The sequence below is a fragment of the Ambystoma mexicanum genome, chromosome 11 (genome assembly GCF_040938575.1).
Source record: "Ambystoma mexicanum isolate Mex_15411 chromosome 11, UKY_AmexF1_1, whole genome shotgun sequence".
Taxonomy (NCBI): Eukaryota; Metazoa; Chordata; class Amphibia; order Caudata; family Ambystomatidae; genus Ambystoma; species Ambystoma mexicanum.
In genome coordinates, this window is record NC_090934.1 from 981,716,610 (window position 1) to 981,736,722 (window position 20,113).

Genomic DNA, 20,113 nt, shown 5'->3' on the forward strand with positions numbered 1-20,113 from the left:
ACCCCCATCCCAGACCACTGACATTCCCCAAAATATTTTTGTCACAAAAAATGCATTCTACACCCCTGAATATTCAGGATATGTTAGCAGCCCAAAAAGGCCTCAAAATGCATCTTAGGCCTGCAAAAATGTTGAAAACTTTGAAGGCCCAAAAAAGGGGTTTACAGGCATCCTAGACCCCCTAAAGTCCAGAAAATATTGGTGGCCCAAAAACTGTGACAGAGAGCTCTGCATGTCCAAAAATCATTTGTAGCCTGAAAGGGGCATTAACCCGCATCCCAGACCCCTGAAATGTCCAAAAATATTTTTGGCACAAAAAATGCATCCTACACCCCTGAAAGTTCAGAATATGTTAGCAGCCCAAAAAAGCCTTAAAATGCATCTTAGGCCTGCAGAAATGTAGAAAACTTTGAAGGCCCAAAAAAGCGGTTTAGAGGCATCCTAGACCCCCTAAAGTCCAGAAAATGTTGGTGGCCCAAAAACTTTGCCAGAGAGCTCTCCATGTCCCAAAATCATTTGCAGCCTGAAAAGGGCATTAACCCCCATCCCAGACCACTGACATTCCCCAAAATATTTTTGTCACAAAAAATGCATCCTACAGCCCTGAAAGTTCAGAATGTGTTAGTAGCCCAAAAAGGCCTCAAAATGCATCTTAGGCCTGCAAAAATGTTGAAAACTTTGAAGGCCCAAAAAAGGGGTTTACAGGCATCCTAGACCCCCTAAAGTCCAGAAAATATTGGTGGCCCAAAAACTGTGCCAGAGAGCTCTGAATATCCCAAAAACATTTGCAGCCTGAAAGGGGTATTAACCCGCATCCCAGACCACTGAAATTCCCAAAAATATTTTTGGCACAAAAAATGCATCCTACACCCTTGAAAGTTCAGTATATGTTAGCAGCCCAAAAAAGGCCTAAAAATGCATCTTAGGCCTGCAAAAATGTTGAAAACTTTGAAGGCCTAAAAAAGGGGTTTACAGGCATCCTAGACCCCCTAAAGTCCAGAAAATATTGGTGGCCCAAAAACTGTGCCAGAGAGCTCTCCATGTCCCAAAATAATTTGCAGCCTGAAAAGGGCATTAACTCGCACCCAAGACCACTGAAATTCCCCAAAATATTTCTTGTCACAAAAAATGCATCCTACACCCCTGAATGTTCAGAATATGTTAGCAGCCCAAAAAAGGCCTCAAAATGCATCTTAGGCCTGCAAAAATGTTGAAAACTTTGAAGGCCTAAAAAAGGGGTTTACAGGCATCCTAGACACCTTAAAGTCCAGAAAATGATGGTGGCCTAAAAACTGTGCCAGAGAGCTCTGCATGTCCCAAAATCATTTGCAGCCTGAAGGGGGCATTAACCCGCTTCATAGACAACTAAAATTCCCAAAAATATTTTGGCACAAAAAATGCATCCTACACCCTTGAAAGTTCAGTATATGTTAGCAGCCCAAAAAAGGCCTAAAAATCTTACGCCTGCAAAAATGTTGAAAACTTTGAAGGCCCAAAAAGGGGGTTTAGAGGCATCCTAGACCCCCTAAAGTCCAGAAAATGTTTGTGGCCTAAAAACTGTGTCAGATAGCTCTGAATATCCCAAAAACATTTGCGAACTTAAAAGGGCATTAACCCGCATCCCAGACCACTGAAATTCCCAAAAATATTTTTGTCACAAAAAATGCATCCTACACCCCTGAAAGTTCAGAATATCTTAGCAGCCCAAAAAGGCCTCAAAATGCATCTTAGGCCTGCAAAAATGTTGAAAACTTTGAAGGCCCGAAAAAGGGGTTTACAGGCATCCTAGACCCCCTAAAGTCCAGAAAATAAAGGTGGCCCAAAAACTGTGCCAGAGAGCTATCCATGTCCCAAAATAATTTGCAGCCTGAAAGGGGCATTAACCCGCACCCTAGACCACAGAAATTCCCAAAAATACCTTTGGCACAAAAAATGCATCCTACACCCCTGCATGTTCAGAATATGTTAGCAGCCCAAAAAAAGCCTCAAAATGCATCTTAGGCCTGCAAAAATGTTGAAAACTTTGAAGGCCTAAAAAAGGGGTTTACATACATCCTAGACCCCCTAAAGTCCAGAAAATATTGGTGGCCCAAAAACTGTGCCAGAGAGCTCTGAATATCCCAAAAACATTTGCAGCCTGAAAGGGGCATTAACCCGCATCCCGGACCACTGAAATGCCCAAAAATATTTTTGTCACAAAAAATGCATCCTACACCCCTGAAAGTTTAGAATATGTTAGTAGCCCAAAAAGGCCTCAAAATGCACCTTAGGCCTGCAAAAATGTTGAAAACTTTGAAGGCCCAAAAAAGGGGTTTACAGGCATCCTAGACCCCCTAAAGTCCAGAAAATATTGGTGGCCCAAAAACTGTGCCAGAGAGCTCTGAATATCCCAAAAACATTTGCGAACTTAAAAGGGCATTAACTCGCATCCAGACCACTGAAATTCCCAAAAATATTTTTGGCACAAAAAATGCATCCTACACCCCTGAATGTTCAGAATATGTTAGCAGCCCAAAAAAGGCCTCAAAATGCATTTTAGGCCTGCAAAAATGTTGAAAACTTTGAAGGCCTAAAAAAGGGGTTTACAGGCATCCTAGACCCCCTAAAGTCCAGAAAATATTGGTGGCCAAAAAACTGTGCCAGAGAGCTCTGAATATCCCAAAAACATGTGCAGCCTGAAAGGGCCATTAACCCGCATCCCAGACCTCTGAAATTTCCAAAAATATTTTTGGCACAAAAAATGCATCCTACACCCCTGAAAGTTCAGAATATGTTAGCAGCCCAAAAAAGGCCTTAAATGCATCTTAGGCCTGCAGAAATATAGAAAACTTTGAAGGCCCAAAAAAGCGGTTTAGAGGCATCCTAGACCCCCTAAAGTCCAGAAAATGATGGTGGCCCAAAAACTGTGCCAGAGAGCTCTGAATATCCCAAAAACATTTGCGAACTTAAAAGGGCATTAACCCGCATCCCAGACCACTAAAATTCCCAAAAATATTTTTGGCACAAAAAATGCATCCTACACCCCTGAAAGTTCAGAATATGTTAGCAGCCCAAAAAGGCCTCAAAATGCATCTTAGGCCTGCAAAAATGTTGAAAACTTTGAAGGCCCAAAAAAGGGGTTTACAGGCATCCTAGACCCCCTAAAGTCCAGAAAATGTTGGTGTCCCAAAAACGGTGCCAGAGAGCTCTGCATGTGCCAAAATCATTTGCAGCCTGAAGGGGGCATTAACCCGCTTCATAGACAACTAAAATTCCCAAAAATATTTTGGCACAAAAAATGCATTCTACACCCCTGAATATTCAGGATATGTTAGCAGCCCAAAAAGGCCTCAAAATGCATCTTAGGCCTGCAAAAATGTTGAAAACTTTGAAGGCCCAAAAAAAGGGTTTACAGGCATCCTAGACCCCCTAAAGTCCAGAAAATATTGGTGGCCCAAAAACTGTGACAGAGAGCTCTGCATGTCCAAAAATCATTTGTAGCCTGAAAGGGGCATTAACCCGCATCCCAGACCCCTGAAATGTCCAAAAATATTTTTGGCACAAAAAATGCATCCTACACCCCTGAAAGTTCAGAATATGTTAGCAGCCCAAAAAAGCCTTAAAATGCATCTTAGGCCTGCAGAAATGTAGAAAACTTTGAAGGCCCAAAAAAGCGGTTTAGAGGCATCCTAGACCCCCTAAAGTCCAGAAAATGTTGGTGGCCCAAAAACTTTGCCAGAGAGCTCTCCATGTCCCAAAATCATTTGCAGCCTGAAAAGGGCATTAACCCCCATCCCAGACCACTGACATTCCCCAAAATATTTTTGTCACAAAAAATGCATTCTACACCCCTGAATATTCAGGATATGTTAGCAGCCCAAAAAGGCCTCAAAATGCATCTTAGGCCTGCAAAAATGTTGAAAACTTTGAAGGCCCAAAAAAGGGGTTTACAGGCATCCTAGACCCCCTAAAGTCCAGAAAATATTGGTGGCCCAAAAACTGTGACAGAGAGCTCTGCATGTCCAAAAATCATTTGTAGCCTGAAAGGGGCATTAACCCGCATCCCAGACCACTGAAATTCCCAAAAATATTTTTGGCACAAAAAATGCATCCTACACCCTTGAAAGTTCAGTATATGTTAGCAGCCCAAAAAAGGCCTAAAAATGCATCTTAGGCCTGCAAAAATGTTGAAAACTTTGAAGGCCTAAAAAAGGGGTTTACAGGCATCCTAGACCCCCTAAAGTCCAGAAAATATTGGTGGCCCAAAAACTGTGCCAGAGAGCTCTCCATGTCCCAAAATAATTTGCAGCCTGAAAAGGGCATTAACTCGCACCCAAGACCACTGAAATAACCCAAAATATTTTTTGTCACAAAAAATGCATCCTACACCCCTGAATGTTCAGAATATGTTAGCAGCCCAAAAAAGGCCTCAAAATGCATCTTAGGCCTGCAAAAATGTTGAAAACTTTGAAGGCCTAAAAAAGGGGTTTACAGGCATCCTAGACCCCTTAAAGTCCAGAAAATGATGGTGGCCTAAAAACTGTGCCAGAGAGCTCTGCATGTCCCAAAATCATTTGCAGCCTGAAGGGGGCATTAACCCGCTTCATAGACAACTAAAATTCCCAAAAATATTTTGGCACAAAAAATGCATCCTACACCCTTGAAAGTTCAGTATATGTTAGCAGCCCAAAAAAGGCCTAAAAATCTTACGCCTGCAAAAATGTTGAAAACTTTGAAGGCCCAAAAAGGGGGTTTAGAGGCATCCTAGACCCCCTAAAGTCCAGAAAATGTTTGTGGCCTAAAAACTGTGTCAGATAGCTCTGAATATCCCAAAAACATTTGCGAACTTAAAAGGGCATTAACCCGCATCCCAGACCACTGAAATTCCCAAAAATATTTTTGTCACAAAAAATGCATCCTACACCCCAGAAAGTTCAGAATATCTTAGCAGCCCAAAAAGGCCTCAAAATGCATCTTAGGCCTGCAAAAATGTTGAAAACTTTGAAGGCCCGAAAAAGGGGTTTACAGGAATCCTAGACCCCCTAAAGTCCAGAAAATAAAGGTGGCCCAAAAACTGTGCCAGAGAGCTATCCATGTCCCAAAATAATTTGCAGCCTGAAAGGGGCATTAACCCGCACCCTAGACCACAGAAATTCCCAAAAATACCTTTGGCACAAAAAATGCATCCTACACCCCTGCATGTTCAGAATATGTTAGCAGCCCAAAAAAAGCCTCAAAATGCATCTTAGGCCTGCAAAAATGTTGAAAACTTTGAAGGCCTAAAAAAGGGGTTTACAGGCATCCTAGACCCCCTAAAGTCCAGAAAATATTGGTGGCCCAAAAACTGTGCCAGAGAGCTCTGAATATCCCAAAAACATTTGCAGCCTGAAAGGGGCATTAACCCGCATCCCGGACCACTGAAATGCCCAAAAATATTTTTGTCACAAAAAATGCATCCTACACCCCTGAAAGTTTAGAATATGTTAGTAGCCCAAAAAGGCCTCAAAATGCACCTTAGGCCTGCAAAAATGTTGAAAACTTTGAAGGCCCAAAAAAGGGGTTTACAGGCATCCTAGACCCCCTAAAGTCCAGAAAATATTGGTGGCCCAAAAACTGTGCCAGAGAGCTCTGAATATCCCAAAAACATTTGCGAACTTAAAAGGGCATTAACTCGCATCCCAGACCACTGAAATTCCCAAAAATATTTTTGGCACAAAAAATGCATCCTACACCCCTGAATGTTCAGAATATGTTAGCAGCCCAAAAAAGGCCTCAAAATGCATTTTAGGCCTGCAAAAATGTTGAAAACTTTGAAGGCCTAAAAAAGGGGTTTACAGGCATCCTAGACCCCCTAAAGTCCAGAAAATATTGGTGGCCAAAAAACTGTGCCAGAGAGCTCTGAATATCCCAAAAACATGTGCAGCCTGAAAGGGCCATTAACCCGCATCCCAGACCTCTGAAATTTCCAAAAATATTTTTGGCACAAAAAATGCATCCTACACCCCTGAAAGTTCAGAATATGTTAGCAGCCCAAAAAAGGCCTTAAATGCATCTTAGGCCTGCAGAAATATAGAAAACTTTGAAGGCCCAAAAAAGCGGTTTAGAGGCATCCTAGACCCCCTAAAGTCCAGAAAATGATGGTGGCCCAAAAACTGTGCCAGAGAGCTCTGAATATCCCAAAAACATTTGCGAACTTAAAAGGGCATTAACCCGCATCCCAGACCACTAAAATTCCCAAAAATATTTTTGGCACAAAAAATGCATCCTACACCCCTGAAAGTTCCGAATATGTTAGCAGCCCAAAAAGGCCTCAAAATGCATCTTAGGCCTGCAAAAATGTTGAAAACTTTGAAGGCCCAAAAAAGGGGTTTACAGGCATCCTAGACCCCCTAAAGTCCAGAAAATGTTGGTGTCCCAAAAACGGTGCCAGAGAGCTCTGCATGTCCCAAAATCATTTGCAGCCTGAAGGGGGCATTAACCCGCTTCATAGACAACTAAAATTCCCAAAAATATTTTGGCACAAAAAATGCATTCTACACCCCTGAATATTCAGGATATGTTAGCAGCCCAAAAAGGCCTCAAAATGCATCTTAGGCCTGCAGAAATGTAGAAAACTTTGAAGGCCCAAAAAAGCGGTTTAGAGGCATCCTAGACCCCCTAAAGTCCAGAAAATGTTGGTGGCCCAAAAACTTTGCCAGAGAGCTCTCCATGTCCCAAAATCATTTGCAGCCTGAAAAGGGCATTAACCCCCATCCCAGACCACTGAAATTCCCCAAAATATTTTTGTCACAAAAAATGCATCCTACAGCCCTGAAAGTTCAGAATGTGTTAGTAGCCCAAAAAGGCCTCAAAATGCATCTTAGGCCTGCAAAAATGTTGAAAACTTTGAAGGCCCAAAAAAGGGGTTTACAGGCATCCTAGACCCCCTAAAGTCCAGAAAATATTGGTGGCCCAAAAACTGTGCCAGAGAGCTCTGAATATCCCAAAAACATTTGCAGCCTGAAAGGGGTATTAACCCGCATCCCAGACCACTGAAATTCCCAAAAATATTTTTGGCACAAAAAATGCATCCTACACCCTTGAAAGTTCAGTATATGTTAGCAGCCCAAAAAAGGCCTAAAAATGCATCTTAGGCCTGCAAAAATGTTGAAAACTTTGAAGGCCTAAAAAAGGGGTTTACAGGCATCCTAGACCCCCTAAAGTCCAGAAAATATTGGTGGCCCAAAAACTGTGCCAGAGAGCTCTCCATGTCCCAAAATAATTTGCAGCCTGAAAAGGGCATTAACTCGCACCCAAGACCACTGAAATTCCCCAAAATATTTTTTGTCACAAAAAATGCATCCTACACCCCTGAATGTTCAGAATATGTTAGCAGCCCAAAAAAGGCCTCAAAATGCATCTTAGGCCTGCAAAAATGTTGAAAACTTTGAAGGCCTAAAAAAGGGGTTTACAGGCATCCTAGACCCCTTAAAGTCCAGAAAATGATGGTGGCCTAAAAACTGTGCCAGAGACCTCTGCATGTCCCAAAATCATTTGCAGCCTGAAGGGGGCATTAACCCGCTTCATAGAAAACTAAAATTCCCAAAAATATTTTGGCACAAAAAATGCATCCTACACCCTTGAAAGTTCAGTATATGTTAGCAGCCCAAAAAAGGCCTAAAAATCTTACGCCTGCAAAAATGTTGAAAACTTTGAAGGCCCAAAAAGGGGGTTTAGAGGCATCCTAGACCCCCTAAAGTCCAGAAAATGTTTGTGGCCTAAAAACTGTGTCAGATAGCTCTGAATATCCCAAAAACATTTGCGAACTTAAAAGGGCATTAACCCGCATCCCAGACCACTGAAATTCCCAAAAATATTTTTGTCACAAAAAATGCATCCTACACCCCTGAAAGTTCAGAATATCTTAGCAGCCCAAAAAGGCCTCAAAATGCATCTTAGGCCTGCAAAAATGTTTAAAACTTTGAAGGCCCGAAAAAGGGGTTTACAGGCATCCTAGACCCCCTAAAGTCCAGAAAATATTGGTGGCCCAAAAACTGTGCCAGAGAGCTATCCATGTCCCAAAATAATTTGCAGCCTGAAAGGGGCATTAACCCGCACCCTAGACCACAGAAATTCCCAAAAATACCTTTGGCACAAAAAATGCATCCTACACCCCTGCATGTTCAGAATATGTTAGCAGCCCAAAAAAAGCCTCAAAATGCATCTTAGGCCTGCAAAAATGTTGAAAACTTTGAAGGCCTAAAAAATGGGTTTACAGGCATCCTAGACCCCCTAAAGTCCAGAAAATATTGGTGGCCCAAAAACTGTGCCAGAGAGCTCTGAATATCCCAAAAACATTTGCGAACTTAAAAGGGCATTAACTCGCATCCCAGACCACTGAAATTCCCAAAAATATTTTTGGCACAAAAAATGCATCCTACACCCCTGAATGTTCAGAATATGTTAGCAGCCCAAAAAAGGCCTCAAAATGCATTTTAGGCCTGCAAAAATGTTGAAAACTTTGAAGGCCTAAAAAAGGGGTTTACAGGCATCCTAGACCCCCTAAAGTCCAGAAAATATTGGTGGCCAAAAAACTGTGCCAGAGAGCTCTGAATATCCCAAAAACATGTGCAGCCTGAAAGGGGCATTAACCCGCATCCCAGACCTCTGAAATTTCCAAAAATATTTTTGGCACAAAAAATGCATCCTACACCCCTGAAAGTTCAGAATATGTTAGCAGCCCAAAAAAGGCCTTAAATGCATCTTAGGCCTGCAGAAATATAGAAAACTTTGAAGGCCCAAAAAAGCGGTTTAGAGGCATCCTAGACCCCCTAAAGTCCAGAAAATGATGGTGGCCCAAAAACTGTGCCAGAGAGCTCTGAATATCCCAAAAACATTTGCGTACTTAAAAGGGCATTAACCCGCATCCCAGACCACTAAAATTCCCAAAAATATTTTTGGCACAAAAAATGCATCCTACACCCCTGAAAGTTCAGAATATGTTAGCAGCCCAAAAAGGCCTCAAAATGCATCTTAGGCCTGCAAAAATGTTGAAAACTTTGAAGGCCCAAAAAAGGGGTTTACAGGCATCCTAGACCCCCTAAAGTCCAGAAAATGTTGGTGTCCCAAAAACGGTGCCAGAGAGCTCTGCATGTCCCAAAATCATTTGCAGCCTGAAGGGGGCATTAACCCGCTTCATAGACAACTAAAATTCCCAAAAATATTTTGTCACAAAAAATGCATCCTACACCCCTGAAAGTTCAGAATATGTTAGTAGCCTAAAAAGGCCTCAAAATGCACCTTAGGCCTGCAAAAATGTTGAAAAATTTGAATGCCCAAAAAAGGGGTTTACAGGCATCCTAGACCCCCTAAAGTCCAGAAAATATTGGTGGCCCAAAAACTGTGCCAGAGGGCTCTGAATATCCCAAAAACATTTGCGAACTTAAAAGGGCATTAACCCGCTTCATAGACAATTAAAATTCCCAAAAATATTTTGGCACAAAAAATGCATCCTACACCCCTGAAAGTTCAGAATATGTTAGCAGCCCAAAAAGGCCTCAAAATGCATCTTAGGCCTGCAAAAATGTTGAAAACTTTGAAGGCCCAAAAAAGGGGTTTACGGGCATCCTAGACCCCCTAAAGTCCAGAAAATGTTGGTGTCCCAAAAACGGTGCCAGAGAGCTCTGCATGTCCCAAAATCATCTGCAGCCTGAAGGGGGCATTAACCCGCTTCATAGACAACTAAAATTCCCAAAATTATTTTGGCACAAAAAATGCATTCTACACCCCTGAATATTCAGGATATGTTAGCAGCCCTAAAAGGCCTCAAAATGCATCTTAGGCCAGCAAAAATGTTGAAAACTTTGAAGGCCAAAAAAAGGGGTTTACAGGCATCCTAGACCCCCTAAAGTCCAGAAAATATTGGTGGCCTAAAAACTGTGTCAGATAGCTCTGAATATCCCAAAAGTATTTGCAGCCTGGAAGGGGCATTATCCCGCATCCCAGACCCCTGAAATTTCCAAAAATATTTTTGGCACAAAAAATGCATCCTACACCCCTGAAAGTTCAGAATATGTTAGCAGCCCAAAAAGGCCTTAAATGCATCTTAGGCCTGCAGAAATATAGAAAACTTTGAAGGCCCAAAAAAGCGGTTACAGTCATCCTAGACCCCCTAAAGTCCAGAAAATGATGGTGGCCTAAAAACTGTGTCAGATAGCTCTGAATATCCCAAAAACATCTGCGAACTTAAAAGGGCATTAACCCGCATCCCAGACCACTGAAATTCCCAAAAATATTTTTGTCACAAAAAATGCATCCTACACCCCTGAAAGTTTAGAATATGTTAGTAGCCCAAACAGGCCTCAAAATGCACCTTAGGCCTGCAAAAATGTTGAAAATTTTTGAAGGCCCAAAAAAGGGGTTTACAGGCATCCTAGACCCCCTAAAGTCCAGAAAATATTGGTGGCCCAAAAACTGTGCCAGAGAGCTCTGAATATCCCAAAAACATTTGCGAACTTAAAAGGGCATTAACCCGCATCCCAGACCACTGAAATTCCCAAAAATATTTTGGCACAAAAAATGCATTCTACACCCCTGAATATTCAGGATATGTTAGCAGCCCAAAAAGGCCTCAAAATGCATCTTAGGCCTGCAAAAATGTTGAAAACTTTGAAGGCCTAAAAAAGGGGTTTACAGGCATCCTAGACCCCCTAAAGTCCAGAAAATATTGGTGGCCCAAAAACTGTGCCAGAGAGCTCTGAATATCCCAAAAACATTTGCAGCCTGAAAGGGGCATGAACCCGCATCCCGGACCACTGAAATTCTCAAAAATATTTTTGTCACAAAAAATGCATCCTACACCCCTGAAAGTTCAGAATATGTTAGCAGCCCAAAAAGGCCACAAAATGCATCTTAGGCCAGCAAAAATGTTGAAAACTTTGAAGGCCCAAAAAAGGGGTTTACAGGCTTCCTAGACCCCCTAAAGTCCAGAAAATATTGGTGGCCTAAAAACTGTGTCAGATAGCTCTGAATATCCCAAAAACATTTGCAGCCTGAAAGGGGCATTAACCCGCATCCCAGACCACTGAAATTCCCAAAAATATTTTTGTCACAAAAAATGCATCCTACACCCCTGAACGTTTAGAATATGTTAGCAGCCCAAAAAAGGCCTTAAATGCATCTTAGGCCTGCAGAAATATAGAAAACCTTGAAGGCCCAAAAAAGCGGTTTAGAGGCATCCTAGACCCCCTAAAGTCCAGAAAATGATGGTGGCCCAAAAACTGTGCCAGAGAGCTCTGAATATCCCAAAAACATTTGCGAACTTAAAAGGGCATTAACCCGCATCCCAGACCACTGAAATTCCCAAAAATATTTTTGGCACAAAAAATGCATCCTACACCCCTGAAAGTTCAGAATATGTTAGCAGCCCAAAAAGGCCTCAAAATGCATCTTAGGCCTGCAAAAATGTTGAAAACTTTGAAGGCCCAAAAAAGGGGTTTACAGGCATCCTAGACCCCCTAAAGTCCAGAAAATGTTGGTGTCCCAAAAACGGTGCCAGAGAGCTCTGCATGTCCCAAAATCATTTGCAGCCTGAAGGGGGCATTAACCCGCTTCATAGACAACTAAAATTCCCAAAAATATTTTGGCACAAAAAATGCATCCTACACCCCTGAAAGTTCAGAATATCTTAGCAGCCCAAAAAGGCCTCAAAATGCATCTTAGGCCTGCAAAAATGTTGAAAACTTTGAAGGCCCAAAAAAGGGGTTTACAGGCATCCTAGACCCCCTAAAGTCCAGAAAATAAAAGTGGCCCAAAAACTGTGCCAGAGAGCTCTCCATGTCCCAAAATAATTTGCAGCCTGAAAGGGGCATTAACCCGCACCCTAGACCACAAAAATTCCCAAAAATACCTTTGGCACAAAAAATGCATCCTACACCCCTGCATGTTCAGAATATGTTAGCAGCCCAAAAAAAGCCTCAAAATGCATCTTAGGCCTGCAAAAATGTTGAAAACTTTGAAGGCCTAAAAAAGGGGTTTCCAGCATCCTAGACCCCCTAAAGTCCAGAAAATATTGGTGGCCCAAAAACTGTGCCAGAGAGCTCTGAATATCCCAAAAACATTTGCAGCCTGAAAGGGGCATTAACCCGCATCCCGGACCACTGAAATTCCCAAAAATATTTTTGTCACAAAAAATGCATCCTACACCCCTGAAAGTTTAGAATAAGTTAGTAGCCCAAAAAGGCCTCAAAATGCACCTTAGGCCTGCAAAAATGTTGAAAACTTTGAAGGCCCAAAAAAGGGGTTTACAGGCATCCTAGACCCCCTAAAGTCCAGAAAATATTGGTGGCCCAAAAACTGTGCCAGAGAGCTCTGAATATCCCAAAAACATTTGCGAACTTAAAAGGGCATTAACTCGCATCCCAGACCACTGAAATTCCCCAAAATATTTTTGGCACAAAAAATGCATCCTACACCCCTGAATGTTCAGAATATGTTAGCAGCCCAAAAAAGGCCTCAAAATGCATTTTAGGCCTGCAAAAATGTTGAAAACTTTGAAGGCCCAAAAAAGGGGTTTACAGGCATCCTAGACCCCCTAAAGTCCAGAAAATGTTGGTGTCCCAAAAACGGTGCCAGAGAGCTCTGCATGTCCCAAAATCATTTGCAGCCTGAAGGGGGCATTAACCCGCTTCATAGACAACTAAACTTCCCAAAAATATTTTGGCACAAAAAATGCATTCTACACCCCTGAATATTCAGGATATGTTAGCAGCCCTAAAAGGCCTCAAAATGCATCTTAGGCTTGCAAAAATGTTGAAAACTTTTAAGGCCCAAAAAGGTGGTTTACAGGCATCCTAGACCCCCTAAAGTCCAGAAAATATTGGTGGCCCAAAAACTGTGACAGAGAGCTCTGCATGTCCAAAAATCATTTGTAGCCTGAAAGGGGCATTAACCCGCATCCCAGACCCTGAAATGTCCAAAAATATTTTTGTCACAAAAAATGCATCCTACGCCCCTGAAAGTTCAGAATGTGTTAGTAGCCCAAAAAGACCTCAAAATGCATCTTAGGCCTGCAAAAATGTTGAAAACTTTGAAGGCCCAAAAAAGGGGTTTACAGGCATCCTAGACCCCCTAAAGTCCAGAAAATATTGGTGGCCCAAAAACTGTGCCAGAGAGCTCTGAATATCCCAAAAACATTTGCAGCCTGAAAGGGGCATTAACCCGCATCCCAGACCACTGAAATTCCCAAAAATATTTTTGGCACAAAAAATGCATCCTACACCCTTGAAAGTTCAGTATATGTTAGCAGCCCAAAAAAGGCCTAAAAATGCATCTTACGCCTGCAAAAATGTTGAAAACTTTGAAGGCCCAAAAAGGGGGTTTAGAGGCATCCTAGACCCCCTAAAGTCCAGAAAATGTTTGTGGCCTAAAAACTGTACCAGAGAGCTCTGAATATCCCAAAAACATTTGCAGCCTGAAAGGGGCATTAACCCGCATCCCAGACCACTGAAATTCCCAAAAATATTTTTGTCACAAAAAATGCATCCTACACCCCTGAAAGTTCAGAATATGTTAGCAGCCCCAAAACGCCACAAAATGCATCTTAGGCCAGCAAAAATGTTGAAAACTTTGAAGGCCCAAAAAAAGGGGTTTACAGGCATCCTAGACCCCCTAAAGTCCAGAAAATATTGGTGGTCTAAAAACTGTGTCAGATAGCTCTGAAAATCCCAAAAACATTTGCAGCCTGAAAGGGGCATTAACCCGCATCCCAGACCCCTGAAATTTCCAAAAATATTTTTGGCACAAAAAATGCATCCTACACCCCTGAAAGTTCAGAATATGTTAGCAGCCCAAAAAAGGCCTTAAATGCATCTTAGGCCTGCAGAAATATAGAAAACTTTGAAGGCCCAAAAAAGCGGTTTAGAGGCATCCTAGACCCCCTAAAGTCCAGAAAATGATGGTGGCCTAAAAACTGTGTCAGATAGCTCTGAATATCCCAAAAACATCTGCAAACTTAAAAGGGCATTAACCCGCATCCCAGACCACTGAAATTCCCAAAAATATTTTTGTCACAAAAAATGCATCCTACACCCCTGAAAGTTTAGAATATGTTAGTAGCCCAAAAAGGCCTCAAAATGCATCTTAGGCCTGCAAAAATGTTGAAAACTTTGAAGGCCCAAAAAAGGAGTTTACAGGCATCCTAGACCCCCTAAAGTCCAGAAAATATTGGTGGCCCAAAAACTGTGCCAGAGAGCTCTGAATATCCCAAAAACATTTGCGAACTTAAAAGGGCATTAACCCGCATCCCAGACCACTGAAATTCCCAAAAATATTTTGGCACAAAAAATGCATTCTACACCCCTGAATATTCAGGATATGTTAGCAGCCCAAAAAGGCCTCAAAATGCATCTTAGGCCTGCAAAAATGTTGAAAACTTTGAAGGCCTAAAAAAGGGGTTTACAGGCATCCTAGACCCCCTAAAGTCCAGAAAATATTGGTGGCCCAAAAACTGTGCCAGAGAGCTCTGAATATCCCAAAAACATTTGCAGCCTGAAAGGGGCATTAACCCGCATCCCGGACCACTGAAATTCTCAAAAATATTTTTGTCACAAAAAATGCATCCTACACCCCTGAAAGTTCAGAATATGTTAGCAGCCCAAAAAGGCCACAAAATGCATCTTAGGCCAGCAAAAATGTTGAAAACTTTGAAGGCCCAAAAAAGGGGTTTACAGGCTTCCTAGACCCCCTAAAGTCCAGAAAATATTGGTGGCCTAAAAACTGTGTCAGATAGCTCTGAATATCCCAAAAACATTTGCAGCCTGAAAGGGGCATTAACCCGCATCCCAGACCACTGAAATTCCCAAAAATATTTTTGTCACAAAAAATGCATCCTACACCCCTGAACGTTTAGAATATGTTAGCAGCCCAAAAAAGGCCTTAAATGCATCTTAGGCCTGCAGAAATATAGAAAACTTTGAAGGCCCAAAAAAGCGGTTTAGAGGCATCCTAGACCCCCTAAAGTCCAGAAAATGATGGTGGCCCAAAAACTGTGCCAGAGAGCTCTGAATATCCCAAAAACATTTGCGAACTTAAAAGGGCATTAACCCGCATCCCAGACCACTGAAATTCCCAAAAATATTTTTGGCACAAAAAATGCATCCTACACCCCTGAAAGTTCAGAATATGTTAGCAGCCCAAAAAGGCCTCAAAATGCATCTTAGGCCTGCAAAAATGTTGAAAACTTTGAAGGCCCAAAAAAGGGGTTTACAGGCATCCTAGACCCCCTAAAGTCCAGAAAATGTTGGTGTCCCAAAAACGGTGCCAGAGAGCTCTGCATGTCCCAAAATCATTTGCAGCCTGAAGGGGGCATTAACCCGCTTCATAGACAACTAAAATTCCCAAAAATATTTTGGCACAAAAAATGCATTCTACACCCCTGAATATTCAGGATATGTTAGCAGCCCAAAAAGGCCTCAAAATGCATCTTAGGCCTGCAAAAATGTTGAAAACTTTGAAGGCCCAAAAAAGGGGTTTACAGGCATCCTAGACCCCCTAAAGTCCAGAAAATGATGATGGCCTAAAAACTGTGTCAGATAGCTCTGAATATCCCAAAAACATCTGCAAACTTAAAAGGGCATTAACCCGCATCCCAGACCAGTGAAATTCCCAAAAATATTTTTGTCACAAAAAATGCATCCTACACCCCTGAAAGTTCAGAATATGTTAGCAGCCCAAAAAGGCCTCAAAATGCATCTTAGGCCTGCAAAAATATAGAAAACTTTGAAGGCCCAAAAAAGCGGTTTAGAGGCATCCTAGACCCCCTAAAGTCCAGAAAATGATGGTGGCCCAAAAACTGTGCCAGAGAGCTCTGAATATCCCAAAAACATTTGCGAACTTAAAAGGGCATTAACCCGCATCCCAGACCACTGAAATTCCCAAAAATATTTTTGGCACAAAAAATGCATCCTACACTCCTGAAAGTTCAGAATATGTTAGCAGCCCAAAAAGGCCTTAAATGCATCTTAGGCCTGCAGAAATATAGAAAACTTTGAAGGCCCAAAAAAGCGGTTTAGAGGCATCCTAGACCCCCTAAAGTCCAGAAAATGATGGTGGCCCAAAAACTGTGCCAGAGAGCTCTGCATGTCCCAAAATCATTTGCAGCCTGAAGGGGGCATTAACCTGCTTCATAGACAACTAAACTTCCCAAAAATATTTTGGCACAAAAAATGCATTTACACCCCTGAATATTCAGAATATGTTAGCAGCCCTAAAAGGCCTCAAAATGCATCTTAGGCCTGCAAAAATGTTGAAAACTTTTAAGGCCCAAAAAGGTGGTTTACAGGCATCCTAGACCCCCTAAAGTCCAGAAAATATTGGTGGCCCAAAAACTGTGACAGAGAGCTCTGCATGTCCCAAAATCATTTGCAGCCTGAAGGGGGCATTAACCCGCTTCATAGACAACTAAAATTCCCAAAAATATTTTGGCACAAAAAATGCATTCTACACCCCTGAATATTCAGGATATGTTAGCAGCCCTAAAAGGCCTCAAAATGCATCTTAGGCCTGCAAAAATGTTGAAAACATTTAAGGCCCAAAAAGGGGGTTTACAGGCATCCTAGACCCCCTAAAGTCCAGAAAGTATTGGTGGCCCAAAAACTGTGACAGAGAGCTCTGCATGTCCAAAAATCATTTGTAGCCTGAAAGGGGCATTAACCCGCATCCCAGACCCCTGAAATGTCCAAAAATATTTTTGGCACAAAAAATGCATCCTACACCCCTGAAAGTTCAGAATATGTTAGCAGCCCAAAAAAGGCCTTAAAATGCATCTTAGGCCTGCAGAAATGTAGAAAACTTTGAAGGCCCAAAAAAGCGGTTTAGAGGCATCCTAGACCCCCTAAAGTCCAGAAAATGTTGGTGGCCCAAAAACTTTACCAGAGAGCTCTCCGTGTCCCAAAATCATTTGCAGCCTGAAAATGGCATTAACCCCCATCCCAGACCACTGACATTCCCCAAAATATTTTTGTCACAAAAAATGCATCCTACGCCCCTGAAAGTTCAGAATGTGTTAGTAGCCCAAAAAGACCTCAAAATGCATCTTAGGCCTGCAAAAATGTTGAAAATTTTGAAGGCCCAAAAAAGGGGTTTACAGGCATCCTAGACCCCCTAAAGTCCAGAAAATATTGGTGGCCCAAAAACTGTGCCAGAGAGCTCTGAATATCCCAAAAACATTTGCAGCCTGAAAGGGGCATTAACCCGCATCCCAGACCACTGAAATTCCCAAAAATATTTTTGTCACAAAAAATGCATCCTACACCCCTGAAAGTTCAGAATATGTTAGCAGCCCCAAAACGCCACAAAATGCATCTTAGGCCAGCAAAAATGTTGAAAACTTTGAAGGCCCAAAAAAAGGGGTTTACAGGCATCCTAGACCCCCTAAAGTCCAGAAAATATTGGTGGCCTAAAAACTGTGTCAGATAGCTCTGAAAATCCCAAAAACATTTGCAGCCTGAAAGGGGCATTAACCCGCATCCCAGACCCCTGAAATTTCCAAAAATATTTTTGGCACAAAAAATGCATCCTACACCCCTGAAAGTTCAGAATATGTTAGCAGCCCAAAAAAGGCCTTAAATGCATCTTAGGCCTGCAGAAATATAGAAAACTTTGAAGGCCCAAAAAAGCGGTTTAGAGGCATCCTAGACCCCCTAAAGTCCAGAAAATGATGGTGGCCTAAAAACTGTGTCAGATAGCTCTGAATATCCCAAAAACATCTGCAAACTTAAAAGGGCATTAACCCGCATCCCAGACCACTGAAATTCCCAAAAATATTTTTGTCACAAAAAATGCATCCTACACCCCTGAAAGTTTAGAATATGTTAGTAGCCCAAAAAGGCCTCAAAATGCACTTTAGGCCTGCAAAAATGTTGAAAACTTTGAAGGCCCAAAAAAGGAGTTTACAGGCATCCTAGACCCCCTAAAGTCCAGAAAATATTGGTGGCCCAAAAACTGTGCCAGAGAGCTCTGAATATCCCAAAAACATTTGCGAACTTAAAAGGGCATTAACCCGCATCCCAGACCACTGAAATTCCCAAAAATATTTTTGTCACAAAAAATGCATCCTACACCCCTGAATGTTCAGAATATGTTAGCAGCCCAAAAAAGGCCTCAAAATGCATCTTAGGCCTGCAAAAATGTTGAAAACTTTGAAGGCCTAAAAAAGGGGTTTACAGGCATCCTAGACCCCCTAAAGTCCAGAAAATATTGGTGGCCCAAAAACTGTGCCAGAGAGCTCTGAATAGCCCAAAAACATTTGCAGCCTGAAAGGGGCATTAACCCGCATCCCGGACCACTGAAATTCTCAAAAATATTTTTGTCACAAAAAATGCATCCTACACCCCTGAAAGTTCAGAATATGTTAGCAGCCCAAAAAGGCCACAAAATGCATCTTATGCCAGCAAAAATGTTGAAAACTTTGAAGGCCCAAAAAAGGGGTTTACAGGCATCCTAGACCCCCTAAAGTCCAGAAAATATTGGTGGCCTAAAAACTGTGTCAGATAGCTCTGAATATCCCAAAAACATTTGCAGCCTGAAAGGGGCATTAACCCGCATCCCAGACCCCTGAAATTTCCAAAAATATTTTTGGCACAAAAAATGCATCCTACACCCCTGAAAGTTCAGAATATGTTAGCAGCCCAAAAAAGGCCTTAAATGCATTTTAGGCCTGCAGAAATATAGAAAACTTTGAAGGCCCAAAAAAGCGATTTAGAGGCATCCTAGACCCCCTAAAGTCCAGAAAATGATGGTGGCCTAAAAACTGTGTCAGATAGCTCTGAATATCCCAAAAACATCTGCGAACTTAAAAGGGCATTAACCCGCATCCCCGACCACTGAAATTCCCAAAAATATTTTTTGTCACAAAAAATGCATCCTACACCCCTGAAAGTTTAGAATATGTTAGTAGCCCAATAAGGCCCCAAAATGCACCTTAGGCCTGCAAAAATGTTGAAAACTTTGAATGCCCAAAAAAGGGGTTTACAGGCATCCTAGACCCCCTAAAGTCCAGAAAATATTGGTGGCCCAAAAATTGTGCCAGAGAGCTCTGAATATCCCAAAAACATTTGCGAACTTAAAAGGGCATTAACCCGCATCCCAGACCACTGAAATTCCCAAAAATATTTTTGTCAAAAAAAATGCATTCTACACCCCTGAAAGTTCAGAATGTGTTAGTAGCCCAAAAAGGCCTCAAATGCATCTTAAGCCTGCAAAAATGTTGAAAATTTTGATGGCCCAAAAAAATGGGTTTACAGGCATCCTAGACGCCCTAAAGTCCAGAAAATATTGGTGGCCCAAAAACTGTGCCAGAGAGCTCTCCATGTCCCAAAATAATTTGCAGCCTTAAAAGGGCATTAACTCGCACCCAAGACCACTGAAATTCCCCAAAATATTTTTTGTCACAAAAAATGCATCCTACACCCCTGAATGTTCAGAATATGTTAGCAGCCCAAAAAAGGCCTCAAAATGCATTTTAGGCCTGCAAAAATGTTGAAAACTTTGAAGGCCTAAAAAAGGGGTTTACAGGCATCCTAGACCCCCTAAAGTCCAGAAAATATTGGTGGCCCAAAAACTGTGCCAGAGAGCTCTGAATATCCCAAAAACATTTGCAGCCTGAAAGGGGCATTAACCCGCATCCCAGACCACTGAAATTCCCAAAAATATTTTTGTCAAAAAAAATGCATTCTACACCCCTGAAAGTTCAGAATGTGTTAGTAGCCCAAAAAGGCCTCAAATGCATCTTAGGCCTGCAAAAATGTTGAAAATTTTGATGGCCCAAAAAAATGGGTTTACAGGCATCCTAGACGCCCTAAAGTCCAGAAAATATTGGTGGCCCAAAAACTGTGCCAGAGAGCTCTCCATGTCCCAAAATAATTTGCAGCCTGAAAAGGGCATTAACTCGCACCCAAGACCACTGAAATTCCCCAAAATATTTTTTGTCACAAAAAATGCATCCTACACCCCTGAATGTTCAGAATATGTTAGCAGCCCAAAAAAGGCCTCAAAATGCATTTTAGGCCTGCAAAAATGTTGAAAATTTTGATGGCCCAAAAAAATGGGTTTACAGGCATCCTAGACCCCCTAAAGTCCAGAAAATATTGGTGGCCCA